This window comes from Triturus cristatus, chromosome 8 (genome assembly GCF_964204655.1).
Source record: "Triturus cristatus chromosome 8, aTriCri1.1, whole genome shotgun sequence".
Taxonomy (NCBI): Eukaryota; Metazoa; Chordata; class Amphibia; order Caudata; family Salamandridae; genus Triturus; species Triturus cristatus.
In genome coordinates this window covers 1,273,036,688-1,273,042,687 of record NC_140591.1, presented here as the reverse complement: position 1 = coordinate 1,273,042,687, position 6,000 = coordinate 1,273,036,688, and positions in this window count along the sequence as shown.

Sequence of the window (6,000 nt, the reverse complement as noted above, 5' to 3'; positions counted from 1 at the left end):
TCTAGCGGACTCTTTACAATCACCTCATAGACTTGCCTCTTGTACCTTATAACTACCTGTTCAAACTATTATATTTTTATGGATTGGAAACCTTTTTATTGTTACTCTGCATGCTTCAATTTTTATCCCTCATGTAGCTTGACTTTAAACTGCGTGCTCCTCCTGTATCCCTCCTGTAACTTTCTCTCCCAGTGTGATCCCTCCCACCCTTATGTTTTATTCCCCCCCTTCAATCCTGTAAAGCGCTCTGATACCTTCACGGGTCTGGTTCGCGCTCTATAAAACTGTAAAATAAATAAATAAATAAATTGTTGGAAGGGTTGTTTTGTGCAGGAAGGGACACCTTCCTTCACAAAAACAATCTATGGGGAGTTTTTCTGCTTTCTATGTGTGATGTAAAATGCAGCACACATAGAAAGAGGAAAAAACAGGGAGAAATAAACATATTTCTCCTCGTTACGCCTGTTCTGGGAAGCCATACAGTTTTGACGCATTCCCAGGTTTACAAATCCTTGTAAATCTGGGAATGCGTCAAAACTCATGGGTGTTGCATGGGAACACCCATGGAGCGCCTCCCTGATGAAATGTAAGGAAATAAAGTGACTTGTGCTGAGTTGCCTTATGAGGCAAGTGGCTTTGCGTTGCCTCGTAGATATGGGTCTACACTCTGCACCACCAGAGGGCCATAAAAAGGGACACACCAGTGGCGCAAGGGGCTTGTAAATACGCCCTAGGGTTTTAAGGCCCTGACAAATGCAGATCATGTGAATTAGACTCCCCTCCTCTGCACTCAGAGCAGCAATGCAGGTTGTCAGTAAGGAGCCCCAAACGGAGCCTGGCTCCTGGAATTTGTCCCAAAGAAGTTGTTTCATTGTGCCTTTTGCGCCATTTTTCATTTTTGGCCATTCAAAACAAATTTCACCCTCATGACCAAGTCCTGTATTATTAGTTTGAATTCCAGTCTAATTTGGTCTTGGCTGGTGCAATCAGGGAGAGTGAATTAGCAGCGATAGCACATGCATTGTTGGTTGTCTAGCCATTAATAAAGCTGGTCCTTAAACATCATGGCTCCATATGAAATTGTTGGCATCACCTTGCTTGCAACCACTGTCAATAGGGCATTGTTGTTTTGACAGGCAAGATTCCTCTTAAGTTGCCCATCCTGCACATCAATTGCTTAGCTGTTGTCTTCAAGGTGTCCAACTGAGCCTTTATGCCACCTATTTCATCAAGCATTATGCCAAGATATTTAAAACGTTCTACTTTTTCTATATATGAGCATCCAATAAAGCAAGCACCTCTTTTTATCAAATTTGTACTAAAAATCATTGTTTTTGTCTTTGTTAAATTGATGATGATGTCATTTTCTGCAGAATATCGGGTAAGAGCATCAAGCGACCTCTGAAGTCCCACTTGGGTGTAGTCAAATAAACCCATATCGCCCGCATATTGTAAAATTTGTATTTTTCTCTTCACAAGGCTAGGCGGGCAGATCCTGGGGACTGCTAGGTTACTTTCCATATCTGCCATATATAGGTTAAAAAGCAGAGGGGCAAGAAGACAGCCTTGTTTTAATTCTTTATTTGTGTAGAACTTTTCCAAAGTCACCCAGTTGGCTGAGAATCTTACCTTTACCCATGTGTTATTTTACATTGACTCAATAGCCTTCAAAAGCTGAGGCAAAATCCTATAATTGCTTAGCTTAGCCCACAGCCGGACTCTTGGAATATTATGAAATGCATTTGTGAAATGAATGGAGGCGGCATTAGAAGGTCGAGCATTGGGGAGTGGGGCATCATCTAGTCAGGGCCAGCAAATTATCCTTAGTGTTAAAGGGCCTCTGAAAACCAGTCTGAAACCATGGGATCAGTGGCTTCTCTTAAGCCCAGGTTTTCAAATCATTGTTCAGTAATCATACAAAGCACTTCCCATCCACATCCAACAATGCTATTGTTCTATAGTTTGCAGGGGACAATCGGCTTCCCTTCTTATGTATTGGCACCAGAATCAAACCCCTCCAACTATCCAGGACCATACTTGATGGGAAACATTCTTAGAAGAGGGAGTTAAGAATGGGCATTCAAAGGCTTGAATACAATTTTAAAAGGGCTACTGGTAGACCATTGGGGCCTAACGCACCTGGTGCCTTCATCTTCCTTATGTCTGTCCCAGCTGTATTTAATTGGCCAAGCATTATCACTGGGGGACACCTGCTAATAAACTTGTCAGATCTGCAGTGCAAGAGGTTCGTGACTCCTTGTGTTGCCTTGCAAAAATCTCAACTGATTGACTATGTGTACTGCCGCGAGTTCCCCATATTTGTTTGGCTTCCCATTTACTGGAGCTGGTGAACTTAGACCCGGTGTCGCGAGATACAATTGATTTATGTGAACAGACCACTGCTGCGGGAGGCGTTACAACCCCTGGGATTTTTGTTTTGTGCACGCTTATCTACTAAGCCCCAAATTTTCCTTGAATCCTTTAGTTTGAGTGCTGCATTAAGTTTAACCCAAATCAGCTCCTTGGCGGTCCATTTATTGGCCCATTTCTGTTTCCTGTGTGCTTACCTCAAAGGGGTTTAACTATTTCTTTTAGCTCTTTATATCTGATTTTTTATTCCCGAGACAGCACAGAGCTTTATTCAGTTATTTTCTTAGCGTCCGGACTTCCTGCCCCACTGTGATGAGTGCTCCTCTCCTCGTTATCTGTGTCTTGTCCTTTTTGGGGGATTTTTGGCAAGTTACTGTGTAGTGATTTTACTAGCTTAATCCAAGCCTTCGCTACTTCATTATTCTTCTTAAGTTCTTTATCCCATTTTATCAGATCCTGATTTAGTTTCAATTTATTTATCTGTGACTCTTCTATCCCACAACCTATTTGTTTTATCGGGGCAATGCCACTGTGTTGTCCCATGAGCTTAATCTGTGAAAACTCTCTACTGAGGACTATAGGTAATCCAGAGTAGATAGCCTAAAAGGGAAAATGTACCATCAGTCTTTACTCTACTCTTCATACACCGTAACCCTAGAGCCTCTAGGCAATTAACCAGTTGTCCTCCAAATTTCTCAGTTTTCTCCCCCGGAGGAATCACTTGAGGGATACTCTAATATGCGTACTTCGTATCTTTGCACTCATGGTTACTGCTCCAGAGTAGATTTGACTTCAAGTCGCCTCCCAACAGCACGTGTGCATTTGGGTATTCTGACTTTAGGCCTTTTAAAACATCCCTGGGCACTCAAGCTTCTGTATTAGTGATGGATGCAATAATTAACGCTTGTGTCAATACATTGATCTGGCTTTTATCAGGTTACATTTCTACAAAAATTGTGTCACCTTTTCCAGCCCATATTATAAAAGGCATTAGCTTCCAGGTTAACCACCATTTGGGCGTCCACTGCACTGGGAGGGTAGAGCAAGAGATGCAAATTCTATTTAGTCAGTGAAAGACTCAAGATCCATTCATCAGGTTTCCTGCAGTCAGATAATGTCATTGATAATTAATCCATCCAACTCCCTTTTTTAGGTCTCGCCTGAGCCAGCGCTTTAGCGCTGCTCTCGCGAGAGCTTTTGTAAATGGGGGATCTGGAAGTGCAAACGAGTGCTTTCAGGCCTTCAAATACAGTGCATGTGCGCCGGGCGCGCGCACCATTTGGCAGCCGGCACACCATTTGCTTTCACTTTCGCGGCCGCTTTGATGTTTGATCACGATCGCGATCACTTTCACTTTCCGCTTGTTATGGAAATGTCAGCTTTACTTGTGGCACACCTGAATACTCTGCCAAAATGTATGGAAGTGTCGGCCTTACTTCGGTACACCTGTATGATATGCCACAATTAATAGAACTGCCGACCTTACTTCCAGCACACCAGTATAACCTCCCATCACGTACAGCAATGTCGGCCATTGTCCTGGCGCACCGAGAAACCTGTCATTATTTATGAAGATGTCGGCCTTACTTCCGGAACACCTGCATAATATGCCATTTTGCTTTAACTTTCGTGGCCGTGCCGCAGTCAGAATTTGCCTTCATGCCAATAGTTCCCCCTAATAATGGGGGTCGCCTTCTGCTAGATTTTCGAATTTCAACCTGCAGATTTAGTACAGATATTTGCCAGTGGAACCGAGTACTGAGCTCCTTACAGGCAGAAAGTAGAAACAGTCAATTTTATTATGCTGTTTTCTTACTGTCAAACACATAGTTACATATTTTTAAAGCGTGGGTGTGTGCCTGGCTGACTGAACATGCGGTAATATTATTTAGCAGATGGCAACTTGCCAAAACAGAACTCCTGAATTCTGACATACGTGGAAGGTTGGGACTCTGTCTTGAGGGAACACCGAGAATACTGGTATCAGGTTTCCAGTTATCTTTCACATTCGCGTGCAGCGTCGGGCACGATGGCAGCTGCATTCCTTACAGCGCACACGCACCACTTGAGGGCTTGTTGTAAAGGAAGCAGAGGTGGCACATGATTTAATGCCCTTTCGGGGGCTACCATTTTCAGTGCCCTCTTTTGTTTCCCTCTCCAATAGTGCATAGATGTGCCCCCCCCTACTCGTAGCCCTGAAAATGCAATAAAAAAACTTGCACGAACACTCGAGGATTCAATCCCTTCCAGTCAATGGATGAACCACACACACAGCTAATGCACAGCCACACAGCAGAGGGGGGCGGTCCAGGGCGTGTGCCCCAGGTTTCTGCCCTCTAGGAACTAGCTTTCCTAGCAGCTCTGATCGCTGGCCGGGGACTTCACCGAAAGGGAGGGGCCACTTGATTTCACGAGGGGTGGGGAGGTCTACCACACCTCCAAGACATCACAGACCACGTTCACCACGTGCCAAAACATTGCCACATCGATGGTACTTGCTACCCGAAGGACCATTCCTCTAAGACTGCCGTCCCCAGTTTCAGTGTATGACTCCCCAAGCTCGCCTCCCCCCCATGAACATCCCTCCCCCGCACAAGCCTGCCCATCCTCCTCGGTCACAATTCTATGTTACCCCCCCTAATTGCCACCTCCCTCACACCAGGGCCCCCAAGTCTGCCTCCCCCTCTCCCACCCGTGAGTCTGCCTTTCCTCCCTTAGCGCCCGTGAGTCTGCCTCCACCCCATGAAACTGCCCCTGCCCCCGTGAATCTTCTCCCCCTTATACTGACCGTGAGTCTCTTTCCTGCCATTAACCCCCCCGTGAGTCTGCCTTTAGTCCAACCCCCCCGTGAGTCAAATTTGACCACGACCCCGCAAGACTGCCAGCTTCCTTCTGTAGCGACTGACCTCTCCAGCGACTAACTATCCCAGGGGCTGACAAAATGCCAAAATTCAATTGCGCAATAAACAGACCACACCGTGTCTTAAGCGTAAAATCAGGATCAGGCTGCACAAAAATAAACAATAACCAAACATTCCCTGAATAACAACTTCCCCACAACACTCTATAATCCTTCACTCCTTTCACCCACTCCACACTCCCCTTTTACACCACTCCATGCCCCTTCCATTCCTCACCATTCCACAAACCTCCTTACATCCTCCCCGCTCTCATCGGCCATTTAACTCATGCCTCCATTACCCCCACCTCGTTCACTCTTCCCCCCCCGAGGGATGGGTGTGCCCGCTAATGACTCCCCCCACCCCTCCAAAGTACCGCCAGCCCTCGCAGCCTGTCCTAAACTGGCACGCTTTAGCCAACCCTAATCCCCAACCCAACTGCAGGGTGGGTGGGTGGCCTTCGCTAAACCCTCCCGATGGTGCCGAGCGCAGGAAGAGGAAGTCGCCTTCCTCCCCTGCGCTCTTATACCCACCCCCTAACTCCACCCCTTGACCCTACCTGGTCCTCCCCTGCGCGAATGACCCCGGGGGAAGACTAGTCTGCGACTCTGCTTCCCCCGGGGCCCGGCATCGCGCAATAAACAGACCACACCGTGTCTTAAGCGTAAAAGGCCATTTATTAGGACCAGGCTGCACAACAATAAACAATAACCAAACATTCCCTGAATAA